Source organism: Cydia splendana, chromosome 21, assembly GCF_910591565.1.
Source record: "Cydia splendana chromosome 21, ilCydSple1.2, whole genome shotgun sequence".
NCBI lineage: Eukaryota > Metazoa > Arthropoda > Insecta > Lepidoptera > Tortricidae > Cydia > Cydia splendana.
This window is the reverse complement of record NC_085980.1, coordinates 3,128,857-3,152,639: the sequence shown is the minus strand read 5'-3', so window position 1 is coordinate 3,152,639 and position 23,783 is coordinate 3,128,857. Positions and strand designations below refer to the sequence as shown.

The window sequence follows — 23,783 nt, the reverse complement described above, 5'->3', positions numbered from 1 at the left end:
TTTGATAACACATCTAGACATGAATTTTTTTCAAGAAAACATTTATTTACATACAATATATATACAGTGGTACTACTAAACGAAATTAATAACTAGCTTAAATCTAAAATAGGCCCTTGAGGCATTGTACCAAGGATGCTGGCGGCATTTCCTCGCTGTATCGCAATGCTGATACGTTGTGCGAGGTAGCCGCCAGCTCTTCGGTCACCAGTTACGTCAACCAGACGCTTCGCGATTTCTGCGAACAACTTATGCGCGCTGGGACCCCATGGACCTAGAGTTTCAACACCAAATGGTACAAAATGGTACTCTCTACCGAGGCTCTTATATTTGTTACGTTTTAGAATTTCGGCGCTTTCCGCCGCTCCGCCCGCTTTTACAGTAGTCCGTTGGAGGTGGGACGGTGCCAGTGTGTCTACGCAGGTAGCATCCCACACCAACATCCGTCCCAAGCTCCAAGGAACTAAGGACACTCCATCGGGCCTCTTGCCATCATCTCTGATAATGCCAGTCGGCTCAAGAAGAGCAGGCACATTGATGGTGGCAAGAGACCGACGGACTATGTCATTAAGCGACGCATGTCTCGAAAAACGGCCTGCACTTTTTTGACAAGATAATCCGTGGTGTCCCAGTCGGTCCACGTCCGTGCCACAAGAGCATATGTGTGGCGTACACACCGAAACCCCGAGTCGCAAACCAGTCGCCAGTCTAAGGGAGGCCGGATCCAAGAAAGTACCAGTATTGGGCGAAGGATGGGCATGTAGCCAGTAACCGGCTTCCCGGGCTCCGACCGCCAAAAGCCTCGCGCGGTCTGGACCTGTACAGTTGTTTAGGAGAGTATTGTAAGTTAAATCACAGTAAACATTATCCCAACTCCTTTGTGAATTTGGGTTGTCTGGAAATTGTTTGCCTGGGCAAGCAATTTTAAAAGCATTTTTGGCATCCTCAAAGCCCGCAATCTCACAGTTTGTGGGCAAAGCCCTTAAGATATTTCCTATGAGACCAGACGTGCTATGAGTGGACGCCAAAAAGGCTGGGGAAGCCACACTGGAAATTTTGCGAATTCCTAAACCTCCAAACCGAATGGGGAGGGACGCTTGAGACCAGCGGGCTTAGCAAGGTTGTACGACAAGGTAGTTATCACGCAATAGGTGTGGATAAAACGGCCGTTATCGTCGGTTTTATCATCCATACTATGGTTGCAGACGATATATGGAGTTATCCACATTTGACAGCGGTAGATGATAGAAGACAATTTGCATAACATGGTCGTTGGATAAGATGTGGATAATTTGACAGATTGTCCCATTTTGACAGTTCAACTTAGTTAATTTTAACTACGTGCTTCTTAGATGACGATAAGCCTTGTCGTGAAAGCAAAAGTAGTGAATAATCATATTTTAAGGTATAAATTACAGGTAAATATCAGTTTTTCTATGATTATATTGAGAGTTATTAGTTACAATGTTCCGCTGTATATAATATTGTCAATATTTTCTTCGCAGGGAAGTCAAATTTTATTATTCCTACTCGCGGCTGCTGTTGAAGAAAAATATCGTAAACAGCTTTAAGAAACACTTGCAGCCCATTTGATATGACGGACGAAGAGTTTCGGCATATTTACAGAGTGCGTAAGGAGTGTGCAGTGCATTTACTTATGTGCCGAATTTAACGCCGAGCTTCAAAACGGTGATGGGTTACCTACCAAAACATCTCAAAGGTAAAGCTATAAAATTGCAGTGTTTCTTATAAAGTTAATATGTATTCTATGCATAGACCCTATTATATTTGAAATCATTGATTCTATGTAAAACAGACGTCTTAATGACAATGCTACTAAACTCTTCAATACTAGGTACCGGCCTCATTATTATATGTAAAAGTTAGTATGTTAAGATATCTGTTGTACAATCTCTTACTTATGCTACTAACCTACTAACAGAGGTTACTTAAGCTACTATTTACTTCAACATTCATATCCTAACCTCCAGGGGGAAAATCTACTTGACAAAATTAGATTTACAGTACCGGTCAATAACATATCACCTTTGTGTGTTTTTGTATGAACTTGTAGTAGGTTAGTTTGTAGATTTCATATTTTACTAGTCATTTTATATAAATATGCATGTTTTTCCAGAGATGAGACCTAGCTAGATTGATTTTTCGCCCCCGAAAACCCCCATATAGCAAATTTCATCGAAATCGTTGGAGCCGTTTCCGATATCCCCGAAATATATATACATATAAATAAATAAATATACAAGAATTGCTCGTTTAAAGGTATAAGATATTATGAATACTGAAATACTGTGAACTACAATAAGAGACTCAGCATATTACTAAAAAAGCTCTTTAAAAATAATGAAGTTGACCATACATTAAAACAAAAAACCTCTATGAAAAAATAATTACATAGACCAATTTTTCTCATCGCTGGACAAGGAATACTACTAAACTACCTAAAGCTGTGGAAGTCACTCACAAATATAAAAAAAGTTATACCGTAAAAGCATGGAGGTGATATATTATTGGCCGGTACTGTAATTAGGTACTTATTTGTTTTAGGTTCTAACAGTATACACCACACCAGCAGCACACCTACACCAGCAGCAGCAGCAGCAGCTGCTGGTGTGTAACAGTTACACCTGCTAGCTGATGGCAATTAACTACCAACGTGGGACTAGTCAAGATCATGGCTTGTCCATTGGAGCACTACTGACTGGATTGGCCACACTACTGTAAGCCTGAACCTCGAGCAGTTTGTAGATGCTGTAAACAGAAGGTAAGTTCTTTTGAGCACTGAATTAAGTATTAGACATAAAAAACTGTGACTTTCCACGAGGACTGTCTTAGTAACTTTTCCTTTTTTGAATAAGTATGAGTGCGGCTGTATTATGCATTGAGATATGTACCTACCCATTGTTTGATAGTTATGTATGATAAGTAGTTATCTCTGGGATATATAATCTGGGAATGCAATACTTATTAGGTTTAACTAAGGCACCTAGTTCTAATGTGCTGCCTTGTTTAATGGATATTATTCCTGGCGATTGTTTAGTATATATCTTGAGTGCACTAGACTGCACTCATGTGAAAATACTTACTCCATCGCTGCCACATGAACCTACTTTTACTTATTTCCTTCTTTTTCTTCCAGAAAACTTCTCGTGGATCAAGGGAAAAATTAGAGAAGACGCTCCTAAAAAACTTCCTAAGCATGCAAGCATGCACAAAACCGGCTCTTAATAAGCTTAATAAATACATATTTCGCCTATTACTATGTTTTACTATCACACAAATACCTACCTAATTTACCTATATTTCTATACAAGTAGAGACTAGTAAACATTCAAGACGGATAATCTTCACACAGAACACCATTCCCGGGCATGCTTCAATGTAGGTGTCACTTATTCTTATTTTTCATTTTAGCCTTATGCGTACAAAATTTGTGATATTATAGCTTCTAAATGTAAAATCCGACTCATATGCAGTAGAGTACAATGAAAGCATAGGTAATAAAAACATTTTAGGCACGTTCTTACTTAAGAGGAAAGGGAGATGGCCGCTTCCGCTTCTCCATACAAACGTAGTCCTCATTTTCCTCTCTGGATATTGACATTATGGAAAATATTTTTACATAATTTAATGTATATTAACCATATAGCTATGCCCCTACGTTCGAATTTTTGATTATTGTAAAAATTAGGAGCGGAAGACAGATTACATACAAATTTTTAAATGCTTCTAACTCTTATAATAATTAAAAATAAAAAAAAAGAACAAACGTAGGGGCATGGCTGTAGTTGATGTTGATATGATATACAACAAATTGTATCAAAATATTTAATGTTATTATCCAGAGAGAAAAATGTGGACTACGTTTGTATGAAAAGACGCGTCTAGTGAGTCTGGCGGTGAAAAGGTCAAATAAGAATATTCCTAAATGCTCTATTATGCTAATAAGTCTACTTTAGTGACTATAACTGCGGTCAGACTCAATACGTCAATAACTAATGTTGAATATTAAAAACTATGTTAAATTCCATTTAGGTAGATACAAGAATGACAATTCTCGTCACTTGTGGTGTTGTCAAGTCTTTTTTGTTTACTAAACTCTATAGATAAGTTAACAATTTCGGCTCTGTGCTAGAGAGAATATTATAAATGGGTAAATAAAACAACTATTGCCAAAAAATTAAAGTTTATTTACACATTAAATGTAGGTGTACAAACAAATCATTGGCTGCCGTACCCGGTGTGAAAGTGCCCATCATGCCAGCAGCTTTATCGCTGGATTACTATGAAGTATGAACAGCTTTTGTACCAGGAACGTCATATGGCGCCCGGGGCAGGCACCAAATTTGCGCCTCCCCCCCCCCCCCCTCTCCGAAACGAAATGGAACCAACCCCTAAGTCGCGAAAAAAAATTTGGCTGTTTCATACATTTTGGCTGGTCCAATTTCTATGGGAGGGTAAACTATTTTTTTCGCGATTTCGAGGTTGGTCCCGTAGCAAAAGTTACTCAGTATAATCCCAAAACCTCCCTGGCAACGGGAATGTAGTTATTTTTTAGCCATCCTGTATAGTGTATAGGAAGCCTCAGTAGTCCACATATCGATGAATGTACAACATGTAACAGATATGCAGCAGCAGCTATTGAAGCAGGTTCCGTCAACTACGGCTCATATGCGCCTGCCGGACAAAGGGCTAGCGATCCACTTGCATAATAGGTAGTCTATTGGACAGTCCATAAGATGGTAACTTCGACAGGAGACCCCCTAACGTAAGACGCGCTAACACTGGACACAACTCTGAAGCACTTGGCCCGCTCGCCTTATAAAACGAAAGCATAGCAACTCCCGCCGAATATCCCTCTGCTTGATAGAAGTTTCTGGCATAGAGTATTCACACTACGGGATGGTGGGCGGTAGGGCGCTACCGTCGTCTTTCAAGGTCGAGTTCGATGCAAAAAGAGTTCCTAAAAGATCGTCTTTCTCTTTTGCGCTGTGGGCCAGATTACCATCCGCATTTCACACTTCACAGTGGTGGTAAATACGACTGACAAAAGTTTCCCTGCTGCCTTTGGCAAGGCGGAGAGGTAGTCTTTAGCCCATTTTGGCGCCCCCCCTTAGACGGCGCCCGGGGCACGTGAAAGCACGGGGCACATTTGATATCCATATTATTGTATTATTGCTATTTCATAACTGCTCATCTATAAGTTTCGTTTCCAATATAAATAGAATGCTTAACGGCGCAGAAAAGATCAACATTCCTCTCAGACCTCCAACAAAAAGGGGCCAAACTGAAAACCAGCGCTGGACGCCAGTCTAGCACATGCTGAGCTTGGTACCCACGGCCAACATGTCTTGCTAAATGTAATTACCTATGTATAGAGTAGACAATAAGTTAGACTTAACCTAGAATAACTTAGTACATACTTAACATAGAATTTATATGTAGGTATATGGTTTGTATTCCTAATATTTTTTCTACCATCAACTTATCATGTTTTGGCAATGGAGCATTCCATGCAATTGTCTACCGTTTGTCCCGTAGAAATGCAGATTTTCTGGAGATTTGCAGGTATAAGAGTTTCCTTTTCTATGACAAATGGTCAAACATGCACGGAAAATTAATCGCTTGCTTTAAATGGCGAAAAAAAAAAGTCGCAACACAGGAAATAAAATGCGTTTGTACGGGACAGCTCGTGGAATGCTCCAATAAAGTGATTTCATTTCATATCATAAACCGATGAGGGCATTCAGAGTGTAGCCTTGAGGTTGCCAAGCCAAGCAACCAAGTCAGGTGTCACGGTTTTCAGGTCCTCAACAGGCCCAGGAGTGGAGGAGGAGTGGAGTGGGCAGCGTTGGAAGATATGCTAAGTGGTCTGCATTCTGCATTCGCAAAGTGGGAAAGCCGTCTATCTCCATTTGTGTGGCTGAATTGCAGCGGCCATGTCCGGTTCTCAGGCGGCACCAGATTTTCCGAGGAAGGTCAAACCCTTTTGGTTTTTTAGTTGGGTCAGATATACAGCAACTCCGAGCTGCCGAAGCTGACCATTCCGCTATCCACCTATCCGAAATATTAAAGCTGCTCAGGCTCCCAGCTGTAGCACAGGGTCGGCGGGCAGTCGGGCGGCAGAATTCCTCGTGGACAGGCATTGTGGGGTTATTCGTGATATTCTCAGCCTCCCTCTTCAACGCCTTGAGTCGTCGGATGTGAGGAGGGGCAATGTGACTCAATGCCGGCAGCCAGTGGCGGTTGTAGATCGGATAGTGCCTGAGATGCATCGCATGGTCTCGTTGAGCTTAACGTCCAATCTATGGGTATGTGCACTTTCAAGCCTCCAATATGTTATGACTGAAACAGAAACAAATTATATTAGATGAGGTCAGGCGCAGGCTAGTACTTACAGCGGTTCATTGGCAAATTATGTGAAATTAATGTCACTTTTAGAAAGCTCTCGTTTTTAAGCCAGGGGGATTTTTTTGTTACAGTTGTCCAAATTATCGATTGAAAATAAATTGAATTTTGTTCTAGTAATTATTTATCCGTTATTAAAGTTGTATTATGTATCAAGTGTAGTTCTGTACCACTTGCGTCATAAAAACAAACCAACGAACACCTTATTTATCAAAATGTATCTCAGATATTCTATGCTAGGGTAATATACGACACAAACATACCCACACACATACATAGGCTGCTAAAATCATTCCCATAGTCAGGTATAGGTACAATAGACCACTTTACCAAACACAAAAAAAAAATATTCCAGCTGCCAGCAGTAAAGAAACCAGCTTCTACTCCCAAGTCCTAACAATATAAATAAGTTTTTGGCAAAAATATAATTTTTGGTACAAGCTTTTATCGCTGACTGTACTTTTCTTTCAACAGGCAACTAATACTCCATGAGTCCATTCTAACAACACCAAGCACAATTAGTTTGCGTTGTTTTATCACAGTGTTCCCATGGCCACCTCATGTCTCCATCATCAGATCAGCTCCATGTCATCATAATATTGCAATTGTCATCCGATTTACATATTGTTATGTATGCAAAATTTCAGCTCAATCGGAAATCGGGAAGTGGGTCAAACTTAGCTGTCAAATGTATATGGCCAGCTTTAGTGCTACTAGTATTCCTATATTACCTACATGTTATAAGTAAGAATATTGTACGAGTAGGTATTATATTATTTTATAATCTTAGTAGAATAGGTACTAATACAATTTATTTGTATTGAATAAGGCCGGCGCCCCACTGCTGCGCACGCTACATCCACGGCCCACGTTTTAATACAAACCGTGGGCAAGCCCACGAAATTTTGTATAGGAACGTGGGTCGTGTACATAGCGTGCGCAGCAGTGGGGCGCCGGCCTAACTCTTGCAGGGAATTTGTAAGTTACTTGTGGGTATGGCTACTTTATTTATTTAATTTATAAACTTTATTGCACAAAAATATAGAATTACGTAAAAATGGCGAACTTAATGCCAAAAGGCATTATCTATCACCTACTAGTCAACCATAGAAACAAATATGTGACGTTCCACGGCAAAAGGTACCTTATGGCGGCTGGCGCTTACGTCGCATAGCGCCGCAATAATATTGGAGCGGCGTTAATAGTTAATAGCGTAAGCGCCAACCGCCATAAGGTACCTTTACCCGTGGGACGTCACATATAAACACTAAAGGTTGGTGCAAAAACCAATCAAAAAGCAAATGCAGTAGGTATATCTTAGATATACATACTAACATAAACATACATATATGTTATAAAAATAAATGTACTAATATGTATATGGGATGATAGACACTAGACGAGACATTTAGCAGATAACTACCGAGCATGACTACTCAAAAAACAAATTTTCTTGGGGCTTGTCTTGCAGGTAGAGGGAGTGCATTCCATAGATAGGTTGCCTGAACGGCAAAACAATCATACATAAAACGGTTATGAAGAGGAAGGACTTAAAGTTTAAGTGAGCGGGACATCCGGAACGGGCATAAAAACTAAATACTTATTAATAATATTTTATCTTTATGTCTTAGATTTATGGCATAAAGTGTGTCTTTTTCTTTTTCAATAAACTTTTATTCTTGCTACAAAACCAGCTTCTAGAATATACAAAGAGAGTAAAAAAATATATAAGTTTTTAAAGTGAGGTCTACGGGTTTCAAAGATTTTAATATTTGTTAGAACCCTTAAGTATGCACTTTTTATGCAGTGTGAATAAATGTATGCATAGGTAGTGTTGTAGTGTAACTTTTACACATAATTGTTGCCAAATCAACTTCCTGCAATTATAGTAGTGATAGAACAGGTTTTTAACAAACTTTTGTCACTTAGTAGAACATAATAGATAGAATGAGAAGAAATAGATATTAAGTGTCAATAATATTAAAAGGCACCAGAAACTTTTCATGATTTTAGTTTAAGAAAGGTGTACTTACATCTTCAATCCTTTCTTCTAGATCTTAGAACTTGTGTGCACTGTGCAGCATTGCATTTTGTATCTCTGGGTTCCGAGAGGCTCATGAATCTCCCTGTAGGTGTAGGCGAACAGGGGATGCTGAGTTATATATTTGGCTAGCATTTTCTTGTGCGCCGAAGCATCGACTGAAATTAAACATATTCATGACAATACCAGTTAATGATCAAACGAACTATAACTTTTTCTATAAATAAATTAGAGAAACTTACATTTTGGGTGGCATTTCCTTTAGTTTACACAGCAAATCAGTATTTTTCTTCGACTTGGTTTGTATTTTCACTAAATTCACTGAATCATGCGCGTACGCGATGCTTGTCAATGTCAAGTGAATTGTCAGTTGAGAAAACACGATTATCCGTGCATGTTATAATGTAAGTCAATTTGTATAAAGCTGTCACTCATTTAAACATTTTTCAATTTGGAAGTGTAGTAATAAAACTAACTATTCGTTTTCAAACATCGTCCGACACACGTCCGACATTTTAATAAAGCCAGGCATTAAATGGATTTTTCATAAACTCTAGGCATAGACAATCGTGGTCACTTACGAATGATAGTGGATAACTTTATACGATATCGACGTGGTATTCTTATCGTAGCCCGTAACCATGTTCAGCAAAACGATAAAAATACGACTATCGTTAAAAGACGACAGTAGATTCCACGCGCAATATGATATAACCTTGCTAAGCCCGCAGGAAGGCTCACTTAGCTGAATGTTTAGAATCGTCTCTAAACTAATTTTGATCAAATCATCTATGGGCGACAATAAATTTTGATGTTTCCAGAAAGGACAACAGCGGAGCACATACGTAAATTTAGGGACAAAAAGGCAGAATTTAAGAATCACAATCACATCAATTTGAATTACTATGTTAAATCTCAAACCTAACAGTGCAGTAGTTTTTCCGTAAAGTGTACCACAAGAATGCATAGATTGTCGAATAGTGATAGGGCTCGCTTCGCTCGCCCTAATTATCATCATTTCATCATCATCATCATCCCACGCCGTCGAAGTCGCGGGGAGAAGCTATAAGAAGAAATTTTTATTTCCGGTTTTTTGTATGAAAAAATTAAAAAACATAAAATTTATTATAACTGCAAGAAAGAGCAATTAAAATCGTAAACCAATATTAAACTTATTTTTTAGTGTATTTCATAAAACCTGCATCTGCTTTTGAAAAATGCATCTCCTCCAATTTCGTCAATTTTTATAATGCTTCTAAACCGGAAATTGTGGCGAATAAAAATAAAATGAAAATAGACATAAATTAAAGACATCGAGTAGTATAACTGACATTGAATACATTCCGGACATCGAGTAATACCTAACTATAAAAAAGATCAGCAAATTTTATAACTGAACCTGACATTTTTTTCGCTGCCCGCTTGGAGTGAAATGCCCCATAGGTAAGTAAATACGTTTGATTAATGATGATAATGCAAAATGGACTCATCTCTATTTCAAGTTAATAATTATAAACATGTACTACCAACTATCAGGATGTACTACTATATCAGGATTAGGTATGTTTAAGCCAAGACTTGTGCGCGCGACTGTACCTTATATTGTAACTTAGCTACACCTTTGAGATATTCTTCTAAAGAGCATGAATAAACTTTTACACGCCGCCCGACAAGTCGAGATACTTGCGGATCTCAATACAGATGTGCATCATCATCATCATCATCATCATTCAGCCTATATACGTCCCACTGCTGGGCACAGGCCTCCTCTCACTCGCAAGAGGGGGACAGATGTGCAAATTAAGGAAACTTAAAAAAAAAGTTGAAATAGTTCACGGAAATGTCAGGATTTCATAGGAAATTAAGGAAACTTTCATTTTGGAAACGGAATTTTTCGATACCATACAAAAAAAAATTCAAGTTTCCGAAATTTTTAATCGTGGGAATTTTTCAGTTTTTTAAAATATCCAACGGCACATCAGTAGACTCACCTAATATTAGCTCTACTTATAAAATGGAAAACACAGCCTAATAGACGCCATCGAATCATACACGCATAGCCGAATATTTATACTTAAATATACAACGAATACAAATACTCACTTTGGTCACCATTTATCATTACGAATCGGATAAAATCCCTACTATCATATGACATATGCTTAGATCATTTTCACATTTTCGGATCCGATATCGGATGTCGTAAGTATACGATTCCATAAAGAAGCAAAATGTAAAAAGTGCCGTTTTTTATATATATTTACTAATTTATTGTTAAAGAAAGCATTAGTGCAAAAAGAAAAAGACTCGATGCCAGAGCGCACTCTCTAGTACAGCTTGGCAAAAAAGAGTAGAAATTAAAAAGTGGCAACACTGTAGTGTCGTCACGTTTTTTTATATAAATTGGTTTGAAAGGGACGATACTACAGAGTTGCCCCTTTTTATTTCTATTCTTTTTTGCCGGCTGTAGCTGTCTTTCGCCAGGGGTCTGACATCCGATTTCAGATCGGGCAATATGAAACGCTCTTTTTACCTGTACCATCGCCCACACTGTTATCTGACAGTTCGTAAACCTTATTACAAAAGGCATAAGGTCCGCCGATGGACAGTTAAGAGTGTTGCTGTTTGTACGTTCGGTGCCCCAACTTAAGTAGGTACCCACGTCGCCATACTAATAGGGTATTTGTCTACTAGTCAAATCAGTTTCTTTTTTTGAACTGTCAAAACGATTTTACTTCCATAGAATTTACATGAAACACTAGCATGTGACGTGACAATCAAATTACCTACTCTTTATAGTTTTATACGGGTTTTAAAATAGAAATTGTGTCTAACACTAACTGCCGTCTACATTTCTCTATTAATCTTCTTGTGCTTTATTTCATGCAAAGTGTAAAATAATTTATTTTAAATACAGTCAAACACGCTATTGTATAAGTATAGAAAAGTGGATACTTATGTTAGGGAATCGACTGTACGTCAAAAGTAGAAAATAATAGAAAGTATCAAGACTGGTAAAGCGCGCGACAGACGAGATATCTTAAAGGCGACTCTACATAAATAAAGTTGAGTAAGAGACTGACTAATTACAACTTATACACTTAACGTTATACACCAACTTGTACTTGTGTTTATAAGAACGGTTATACACATATAGGTACACCTACCCTTTTATATATAAACTTAAGTAAAGTTAGACCAAGGTAAGTCTGCAACGATTATGATAGCACACGCAGTGCAAGTGTTATTTTAAATGTCAAACTTCTATGAAATTATGATGCATGCAGAGTTTTAGATACCTTTTAATATATATAGAATATGTATTAAATAAAGTACAAGTTTCGCGTTTTATGGTGAGCCAATTGGATCGAATGATGAATGAATGAAACACACACAAGTGACACAGGTAAAAGTATGAAGATAAATAATTCTAAATTTAAAATTCAGCTGACAGCTGCGTATTTCACACGATATCACAGAATAATTAATAGTACTACCGTACAGAAAGGAAACTTCCTACTAAAACGAAGTTTGACAGCGGTTCAGGGTCGAATCTTGCTGTCCCTTTCTAATATATGGCACTATCCCTTTCGGCTATTTAGGGTTGTCATAAATCAAGTGATTATCTTATCTGTGGTCGTGCACGCAAAAGGAAGTCAAGTGGTGCCAACCCTAATAATTGCTCGGAGCAATGCTGAGCCGAGCGGAGCCGAGTTTGACCGAAGTCAGGAGTTTCGCACCCCTGACGATATGGAGATCGCTTTTAATTTTACAATTTGTTACGGTTTATAACTGGTTTTGATACGACCTTGACTTTGATACGAATTTTTTGCGACCGATTTTTTATTTGTAGTGGAATTTTTTTCATCACCTTTCGATAAAATTTTGTGTATAGATAGAGTTCGCTATTCTGTACATAATAAGCGCAATGTCACCACAAGTCTCCTAAAAAGTCTCCTAAAAATACCATCCGTTTTCGTAAGTAGAACGAAAACGGATGGTATTTTCATAAGTCAAGGGAATGAAAAGCTCTTCAAATCAGCCAAATTTTATCAAAATCCAACAAAAAAATTGTCAACAAAAATTCAACCCAATTGTCAAACGCACAAAGATATACCAAATAAATGCACAACTCCTTAGAATTTTCTTTTTAAAATACTTTTAGATCTCATCACAACGAATTTTGGCACAGTTAGAAAGTTGCGATCGACTTCAATCTGTAGACTTCTATTCAAATAAAAAAGAAAACTCGTTCTAAATTTGAAAAGGCGTCAATGCCGTGTGATTCCTGCTAACAGAGTGCAAGTGAGTCCAACGTTTTGGCGATCTGGAGGGCCTACCACCAACATCGTTATCTGCTTCTCTATCGCTCTTACATATTCGAGCGATTCGTTTTTTGGCTTTCGATGTTGTCGGTAGGCCCACTAGGCCCTCAGGACCCGCAATGGAATATTACAACTCTTATCTCTGATTGGTTCTCATTTTGACATATCTCGCAGCGCATCTGGCTTGAGCTTATATAGGGTGGCCAAAAAATAACTTCATTACATTACATTGCCAGGAAGGTTTTGGGATTATACTGAGCAACTTTTACTATAGGACAAATCGCGAAAAAAAAATTTGGGTGTTTCATAGATTTTGGCCGGTCCGTTTCCTATGGGAGGGTAATTTTTTTTCGCGATTTCGGAGTTGGTTCCATAGTAAAAGTTGCTAGGTATAATCCGAAAACCTCCCTGGCAACGGGAATGCAGTTATTTGTTGGCCACCCTGTATAAACACGAGAATGTGATCAAATTTAAAGCTATGTAGCAACGATACCACGCTAGATTCATTATTAGTTACTAGCTAAATTTTGCCCGTAGAACCGATGGCCGTTGGGGCGGAAAGGTTCTCGAGTGGCGACCACGTCCCGGAAGGCGCAGCGTGGGTAGACCCCCCACAAGGTGGACTGACGACCTGGTAAAGGTCGCGGGAGTCCGCTGGATGCGGGTGGCGCAAGACCGGTCATTGTGGCACTCTTTGGGGGAGGCCTATGTCCAGCAGTGGACGTCCTCTGGCTGATATGATGATGATGATGTTGACCTAAATTTTACCAAAATCTGGGGGCACGGCAGTGCCCCCGCCAAGTCCAGCAAAACAAAGAGGCACGGCCGTACCATCCTTTTCTCGAAGCCATTCAGGCCATTTTTGACGTCCTGTAATTTTGTGCTGGCTAAAGCTAGAACCCTGAATTTCCAGTGACATATAGGGCTACACATGCTTTACATATAATCTCAAAAACATTCAATTTGAACTTGTAGTTTAAGAATTATTTTACGTCAAAGTTCCTTACTTTCGACACTGACACACTCACCGATCATCATAATTCTAAGGTACTTCTAGCATACCCACAAGCTTCAAATTTTAAACATAGGTAGTGTCCAGCGTATCAAGCCATAGAAAACCTAAAAATATTGCAATATCAGTCACGTTTTAAAGATCTAAGAACTGCATAAGTAAGTTTGTAATTCCATATAAATATATGCTATTACACAGGTACTGTTGCAGTTCCTACAAATAGTAGGTGAAGTAAAGGTACACTACGATGTACGATGTGAGTATGAATGAAGATGTGTTTAGTTATGATATGTGTATACATAGTATGGGTGTGAGTACCCGAAAACAAGGACTGCCTACAAAAAGAGATGAGATCCCATCAAAAACATTGCATGTAAAAAGGTGCAAGTCTCGCAACATTTCTACTACAAAAAAGTTTTGAGATATAATGTGAAACCAAGTCGGTTATTTTAATCAGTGCCAGGGGGTATTAAAACCGCCGGGGGTGTGGTACCGCCGAACCGGCTAACTCTGGCTTGCGGGTTGCTACATCGAGTAAGGCGCTATATGTGTCGCGCCTGCACTACACCGCCACGTCTGCTGAAGTGGTGGAGTACATACACCAGAAGACCGGTTACTCGCTGACGGCTCGGCCACGACATCGAGCGACTTGCGACGGCGGGAGCGATAACCATAGGTTGGAGCGAAAGGTCCGATCACTGTCTCACGCTTCAACCTATGGTTATCGCTCCCGCCGTCGCAAGTCGCTCGATGTCGTGGCCGAGCCGTGAGGGTGTTCCAGCTTCGATCGCGCCACTACGTGCACTTCAACTCTTTTGTGGTGCGCGTGCCGCGACCGCTGCAAGAGACCATCGAGTGCGCCGACTTCTGGCCGAAAGGTGTCGTGTTTCGGAGGTTCCGGGGCAAACTGCCGAATCCGACACAAGAACAGCCGATTCAACGGAGCCACGCCGTTTTGTCGCATAAATAGTGTTTAGTTTTTAAGTTTATAATATATATATATGTATGTTAGTCTGTAAGGTATTTGTAATATGGGCCTTGTTGCCTGATTTAAATTTTAAATAAATAAAACAGTATCAATGAGATATCTTTAATTTGTAATACATATAATGATTTGGCAATCGCACATAATGCTTTGCTCGTACCGTACTCGTAAATCGTAATGCTCAAACTGCAATTAGCGCTAGCGTTATGTTCAATTATAATTATTTTTAATAGGTGACGATGATCCTTATGTCATTATGCAGCCGTGCGATTGCCAGGTCATTATATGTATTACAAATTAAAGATATCTCATTGATACTGTTTTAATACCCCCTGGCACTGATTAAAATAACCGACTTGGTTTCACATTACATCTCAAAACTTTTTTGTAGTAGAAGTGTTGCGAGACTTGCACCTTTTTACATGCAATGTTTTTGATGGGATTTAATTGTCCCCAAATATGGAACAAATTTTAGAGTTTACCATTGAAAATTAAAATTGGCTGCCATTTTGGTGGAAACGCCCATACAGTTTTACAGCTTCGCGCCTTTGCATTTTTTTATGCTAATTTATCTAATCGTTCGACTTGCCTACTTTTAATGGTTTGTTAAGCAATAGGAATATCGCTAAGTCACGATCACAGGAAACGGAAAAAGGGCGGGAAATAATTAGCCGCGTCAGCCGCGGGCGAGGAACTGCAAACTGCCCATAGACTAAATGGCGTAACTTTTTAAATAAATGCGGCGCTTAGGTTTTGGCGCGGTAGAGCGACTCACGATTTAGATTTACAGTTTTTAACGATGGTTTTTTTACAATTAAAGTTTTGTAATGCTGGCTGCTACTGAAGCCTCTTTTTGAACTAGCAGCAAGTCCTTTTTCAGTGGCTTTTTGTATACATTTCTATTTAAAGTTTGGGAAGAGTCGCTTCTCGCGCGCAAGAGGTAATCATACTGTCTTTTCTTATGCTAAATAGTGTTATAACCCCCAAAAGCCAACAGAAAACTGCGTCACGAAAATGATTTTTAAGTATTTAAGATTTTTATCATTGTATATATATGTTAGTTTGTAAGGTATAGCTGGTCAAGCAGATCTTGTCAGTAGAAAAAGGCGGCAAATTTGAAATATGTAGGCGCGAAGGGATATCGTCGTCGCGCGTTTTTTTACTGACAAGATCTGCTTGACTAGCTATATGTGTCTATGGGCCTTAGTAGCCTGAAAATAAATGCTTTGATTTGATTTGATTTTGAAAAAAGTTTTTTTTACTGTTACTGACAAAATTGGACCAAATCGACGTGTATCGATATTTTATTGAGGATATTCCTCAAAAACCGATCATCGACAGAATATGTTCGAGTCTCACGGAAGTTTTATACTTAGAATTATGTAATATAATCTTTCAAACTTATGTTCCTTACAGTGTTTAATTAAAACTATCGAATAGGATTCACGGAAAAAAACCAATAATATCTCCAATTAACCCTGCTACATAACAAAACCCTCAATTTCCCCCATAACAAAATAACACAAAAGTATCAACTGAGAAAATCGAAAAGAAAATCCCTAAAATCGCTCACGTATCAGCCTAATACCCCATTTACGTCGCCTCCCATCTGGCAACACCGAGCGTAAAAACGAAAAAGGGAACCTGTCACAAAATGGCGTTATTATCTGGGCTAATAAAAATTCAGCGCGCGAAAATCCCCGCGCCCCCATTGGTCGGCCGCGGGTAGACGCCTCACCCCCATTGGCTGGAGCGTGTTTATTCCATTTTCAAATTAACTTTCACTGTCGCGACGAGGTTGCCGCGGAATTTATTTCTGTCCTTTATTACGGCGGGAAAGTGTGGATTATTAAAAATTGAAATAGGAATGGAGGTTTTTTCGTATTTGATTTCTGTGGTATAGTATTTTGTTTTATTTTATTTTGTATGTATACTTGTATAGTGAGCCATTCAATTCAGACTTTTGATTTAAATTGAAAGCTTAAGATAGACTCACGTTAGACCGGGCCGTGTCCGGGCCGGAGCTTCCGGCGCATCGTTTTCTATGGAAAGCATCACATGATCGCCTGTCATGTCATAGAAAAGTAAGCTCCGGAAGCTCCGGCCCGGACACGGCCCGGACGTGAGTCATCCTTACTCTAGCGTTAGTTTTAATATAGTCTTCAATTATTTGTACCTACAACTGTAGGTACTTATACATATACTTAGTTGATTTAATTTGTCGTTTGCCACATTTAACTAAAAAAAGTAAATTAACTACTGATATAGCTGGTCAAGCAAATCTTGTCAGTAAAAAAAGGCGCGAAATTCAATTTTTTTATGGGACGATATCCCTTCGCGCCTACATTTTTCAAATTTGCCGCCGTTTTCTACTGACAAGATCTGCTTGACCAGCTATAGTTTTCTTAAGAGACTGAGTTTTTTTTAATAATACAAGTTTATATAATTGTACATATACGAGTATACAAGTGTTTCGAGACAAATAAGGAATACAGTATCCTGCGATACTGTATTCCTTATTTGTTTGTCTCAAAATACTTCGCGCATTCTAGTATTACTGTTAACTTGGTGTGCGTACATATCAAGACTATCTTAAACATAGTATAAAATATACCTTCATGTAAAAATATAGGTAACCATATATAAATAAATAAAAATATAGTATAAACGACATCATTTAATAGATATCATTCTGTTGTCAATGTTCGTTCGAATTAACCTGGTGGTTTATTTCTGCAATAACATCTACGGCGCGTAGCTCGTAGCATTTCGTAGCACCTTGGCTCCGCTACGTCATAGAGAAATATAGTAAGAATAGTTTTGATACCAAAACGACTATTATTTTCGCAGTCGACATCTAGCATCGAGTAGCGGAATTATCAGTACTCGCACTTCAATATAAAAACAGACCATAAGCCAAAAATCAATGACATCATTGTATCTGTTGTACAGACACCCGATCACATGTTCTCGTTAAAGCCCTTAAGGTTGCCAGTTAGGGGGGTTATCGAGGTAATTCGGGGTAAGATCGTAATTTACGAGCGTAATCGCGGACGGCGATCCACAAAAACCGGCCAAGTGCAAGTCGGACACGCGCACGAAGGGTTCCGTACCATTACGCAAAAACGGCAAAAAAATAACGTTTGTTGTATGGGATCCCCACTTAAATATTTATTATATTCTGTTTTTAGTAGGTATTTGTTGTAATAACGACAACAGAAATACATCATCTGTGAAAATTTCAGCTACCTATCACGGTTCATGAGATATACAGCCTGGTGACAGACAGGCAGACGGACGGACATTGGAGTCTTAGTAATAGGGTCCCGTTTTTACCCTTTTGGTACGGAACCCTAAAAATGAGACGGTGTGGAGCCGGTTTTATGGCTTGGTTTTGTTTGGTTATTTAGTGTGCGAGTTTAGAGAGTGGGTTGGAGATGGTTAGGTGTAAAAGGGTTTGGGTTATGCATTTTATGGTATGCTTAACACGTTCGCGTTTTTCCTGTAGACCTCGCAAAGCTAAGAAAATCAAAGGCATTTTTTTAACTGCTTTATTACAGACGGGGTAATTTTTTTCAGTACTTGAGACTCAAATAATAATGAATGAATGAATGAAAATCTTTATTTCAGGCAACTAATGGCCCATACATAAATACCTTAAAACTAGCATATATATTATATAAAAATATATTTTATAACTAAACTTTAAAAAACTAAACAAAACAAATAATGTATGTACCCGCGCAGATCGTTAACTTTTGATGTTTTGTACACAAAAGTGACCTTCTTCTGAAATGTATATGACCTGTTTGTAAAGGAACGGTTGTAATGCTAATATTTTCACCTATATTAATGCCTTTAAATACGTTTAATTCATTTTTAATGAACATCAACAAAGATAAATACGGACAGATACATTTTAGCTAAAATAGTTTTTAAAAGCATTAACAAGTATGGCTTATTAGGGATATTTAATTTAATGATTATTAATTGCATGTAAACATAGTTTATGACTTATGACTGCAAAATGCATGTCTTTTGTTACTTTATTAATAAAAAAAGTAGTTTCTGAATTACGCATTACATTTTATTGGATATAAGGTAAACGTACTGGTGCTCGACGCGGTCCCAGTACATGTCATCTTGAAACTTTAGTGATTGTCAATAGAGGTGACAGCAAGGTGTCATTTATTGGGCATTAGCAAGCATGTCGAGCACTAGTACGTTTACCTTAAGGGGCCCACTGATTAACAGTCTGCCGGACGGTATCGGCCTGTCAGTTGTTCGAAACCGTCAAAATTTTGTTCTAACTGACAGGCCGATACCGTCCGGCGGACTGTTAATCAGTGGGCTCCTTAAACCTACCTAGAAATATTTTTGTGATATGTTGTTCCTGTTTTTATCCAGTTTGAAATTTCAGTTCCCCATACCTATATGTATGTTTTTTCTATTCTGAAGCCGTATTAGTTATAAATATAAAATATATTAACACTTTTTAATAAAACAATATAAAGTTCCATTCTAATTTACCACAAAAGAAACCCACCCTTCCAAATTTGAAAATTTCCCACAACGTTACCTTTGACTAGCAAAAAACAAATAATTGATCAAAACGGGCTCAAGCACACTAGCGCTTGTTAAGTAGTTAAGTACTCGCGCGAGTACTCGAGTGGAGGGTTACTGGCGCGTGCCGGCCATTACGGTGGCTAAACGAATATGCTGTGCCTGATTTGTGTAGACTTACGTATGTTTAGAGGGAGTTTTATGAAAAAAAAATCATTTATTTACATACAAGATATATACAGTGGTACTACTAAACGAAATTAATAATTAGCTTAAATCTAAAATAGTCCCCTGAGGCATTGTACCAAGGATGCTGGCGGCATTTCCTCGCTGTATCGCAATGCTGATACGTAGTGCGAGGTAGTCGCCAGCTCTTCGGTCACCAGTTACGTCAACCAGACGCTTCGCGATTTCTGCGAACAACTTGTGCGCGCTGGGACCCCATGTACCCAAGGAGTTTTATTTATGTTTGATTTGAATAATATCTGCCTGGTTTGAAGAGCTCCTCATTTTAGAAGGAATAAATATTAAATTAAAATATATGCATCGAAAAAATTTAATTTTCCGTTGAGTTCCTAAAAACTATAGGTTTTCGTAACAGAGGAATGCTTTTTTGGGCATACGGTGAAATTGCGCTTATAATGTAGGTACAGAATAGGGAACTCTATCTATCCACCAATTTTTATCGAAATCTGAAAAAACATTCGACAACAAAATAAAAATGCCCACTAACAAACAAAGCAAATTTAAAATAAAAAAAAAACACACAATGAATTAATCACCATATAAACCACTTAATACCTTATCCTCAATACCCTTAACCCATTATACCCTACCACTTCCATTTTTTCCTGTAGCAACACATTTATGAACTACAATAAGGTATCAATTCCCACAGCCTCTCATCTCCAAGGGCTTTACATACTCGTACAAACCATGCGCCCCCTCAATTAGGAGGCCCATTAATTTACCCATTACTGGGGTAACATGATTTGGGCATTAAAAATATTCATTATGGCAACATATTGGCGGTGAAGGAGTGAGGGTTGCCATGGGGAGAATTATCCTTTAATTGTGATAATAAAAAGTAGGGATTAGTGATCAAATGTTAAAGTTAAATATTATTTCTTGTTAGCTAAATCACGAATACATGTTATACCTCTTTACTTAAGAGCACATCAACGTGCACACTAGCGCCACTGCTAAATAATCGTGATTATTTAAATTTAACGAAAGATATTTAAAAAGGGGGCCGCTACGTACTGTATTATGTATTTAAGTACCTTTTGAATACATCAAACTAGTTTTTATGTTGCTGGATTCGTCGATCTATGAACTCTAAACAAAAACGGCCGTTTTAACTTTGGACGCATAGATTGACGAATCCAGCAACATAAAAACTAGTTTGATGTATTCAAGGTACTTTAATACAAAATACAGTACGTAGCGGCCCCCTTTTAAATACCTTTCGTTAAATTTTAAATAATCACGATCAGTGGCTGTTGTTGGACGTTGATGGGCTCTTAAGATATATGTTATGATTATTAAAATATGATTATTATGATTATGATTTTTAAAATATATGTATAGGCAGTAGTTACTCGTAAGATTATGCCTGTATCACCGTTTATTGCTAGATCACAACTGTATATAAGTGCTAATTAATAAGAATTAAATTAGTCTAAGTTGACTCTCCGAATCATGCCGTTTCCCGAAAACAATAACTATTAGTTTAATGGATTAATATAAAAAGGTACTTTTTAAATATTACCTCTTAGTGGTCATACCCGACATCCGATATCGGAACGGACGATGTGAAAATGCTCCAAGTAGGTATACAAACCTCAGTTATCTGCGGCCCTAAATTAAATATTCGTTTTTAGCATCTCATAATATTTAATGTAGGTACCTAAGTATAGACGGTCAAGCAAATCTTGTCAATAGAAAAAGGCGCGAAATTCAAATTTTCTATGAGACGATATCCCTTCGCGCCTACATTTTTCAAATTTGCCGCCTTTTTCTACTGACAAGATCTGCTTGACCAAGTATAGTTACATACCAATATTCAGTTAGCATGTGTAAAATTTTATACTTCAATTGAATCTAAACATCTTTAAAAACATGTACTTTTTAAATAAAAGAGTTCCGTAACTAGAGTCAGGGCTGTAACCGCGAAAATCGAAGTTCGCAAATTGCGGGCATTTTTCTCTGTCAGTCTTATTACGCCTTCATTGGAGTAAAAGAGAAAGATCCCCGCAATTTGCGGATTTCAGTTTTCGCGGTAGCCCCTCTGGCTAGCCAAAAATAGTTGACAGTTATTTCGTTGTTGTATCACCCATTGTCTATGATTTAAAAAAAGCTATAAGTCAGTTGTCAATTTATGTCATTCATTCAAATTGTTTGCGGTTTATAAGGGGTTTAAATAATATTAATAATGTCTATACCAAGTCTATACTGAGTGAGGTTCGCAAACTATTTATTTAAGCTCGTAAATAATTACGACGATGTGCGAAGTCGACGTGTAGCGTTGTATAACGAAAAACTGCAATGTTTACAACTCCTAAACAAATGTAAACAAATTCAGAGGTTGGTGCTCTATAAATATTTTGATACTTAGCATTTAGCATATTTGGCATAGTACCTACTTATGTATTTTTTTGGTGATGGATTAATATTACGGTATTATCGAGCTAGGTCTTATTTACACTACATTTCATTTTTCGCCTTGTTACAATGGTATATGGTGAGAAAGTGTTAACATATGTGTTTATCGTTGACTGTACTTTACATAGTGGTAGAAATTATGTGAGCTGACTTTGAGTGCACGTCAACGTATATTTAACTTATATCCTTAGGTAATTTACGTGTGCACAGAAAAACATAAATATTTTCTAGTATCAAAACTATAATTCCTACTACACAAAGTGTGACCAGCCCAAGATTTTTTAAATTTCCCGCCAAACATTTGTGTAATATATCAGTAGCCAGACTCTACCGACTTCAAACTTACAATCAGTACTTAAAATCACAATCGGATCTCGAAAAGCATTAAAGACAGAAAAAAAGAAAAAAACCTTCAATGACAGGAATTCGGCTAATTCGAAATATAAACAGTCGGCAAACATGGTGTCGTCTTACAATAATAATGGCATCGAAAGTGTTCCTGGCGACACCGATGGACCGATAACGAGGACCATAGACGAGAGATTTAAAAGTGAAAGTGTGAGAGCGAGCGGGTTTTGGAATGTGGTGTTCCGTATACTTTTATAACTATAAAATTAACACCTTTTGTTACTGTATTTCTGCAAATAAACGATTGATTAATTGATTGAATTAAATATTAAAAAAAAATCTACGCTAATAATAAGATTTTAAACCTCTAGATCTATAAAAGATGCCAATCTTACAAATTTCTGGCATTAAAATACAAAAAATCCTTACATCACTTTGAAAAAAGAGCTTCTTCTTACTGCTAGAACGATTGTTATCTAACATAGCTAAGAACCACCACAAGGGAACTCGCTTTCACGTAAAGAATACCCCATCGAAATTAGTTCATCCGTTTGAGAGCTACGATGCCACAGATAGACACACAGACATTGGCGTATAACAATTAACACCCCTCTTTTTGCATAGAAAGTGGCGCCTTCAATAATTTTCTATAATTTCTGGTCGGACTATACTTGAAACTGCACGGAACCCTAAAAAAACGTTTTGCAAGTGAGTGAAAAAGTTTTGTAAGGAGTATTAAAAACTATAAAGTTGTCACTGGAACTCCGCATTCTACGCATGCGTTAGACCGTCACCAATGTTTTGAATATCTTCGATTACAAACTCCACAATCAACTATCGACTTTATCCCAAAAATTTAAAGCTGAAAACCAAATGACAACGTTTGGTCGTTATGACGTTTTAAAAGTAGGTCTTAGGTATTATGCCTTTGCGCAACTTTCTGGGAATGATTTTGTCCTTAATCTCATGATCTCATTGTGTGAGGATTACAATGCATCGATGATTTTGACGACATTTAAAGTAAACTTGTACAACTTTTGTACAGTAGCCATCAGATATATCGAAGCTTCCGAGGTGCTCTAAATAATCTGAACACGCACTCTAACTCCTTGGCAATAGAGGCGTGTTCAGATATTTGTGAGCACCTTGGCCGCTCCGATATATCTGATGGTGACTGTACACTTAACACGCCGAGTAAGAGAATGTTACTTGAAATATTTTTTCATTAAATTGGATAAGGCCACCGAGGCGTGGTAAGTGCTGTGTTAGTTTTGTCGAGTTCTTGAAAGTTTGAGATCAATTTGGTTTTAGTTTAGCTTCTTAAAGGCTACTCATGTTACAAATAATAAGTTTAAAAACCTGCAGGGCTATGATGCATTTCTCACCCTTACATATCATTAATCATTTAATGCGTGATGA

The 23,783-nt window shown here is 38.0% G+C and overlaps 2 long non-coding RNA genes across 2 annotated transcripts in view; one reads left to right on the top strand and one right to left on the bottom strand.

Annotated features, from left to right (window-relative positions):
- The window catches only part of LOC134801193 (uncharacterized), a 217,975-nt gene that overhangs the window by 86,063 nt on the left and 108,129 nt on the right, over positions 1–23,783 (bottom strand). The gene's annotated exons all lie outside the window — the stretch shown is intronic.
- On the top strand, positions 1,224–3,272 carry LOC134801003 (uncharacterized). Its single transcript, XR_010145619.1, has 3 exons — positions 1,224–1,720; positions 2,566–2,782; positions 3,158–3,272. It is a non-coding gene; the product is annotated as an uncharacterized LOC134801003 (long non-coding RNA).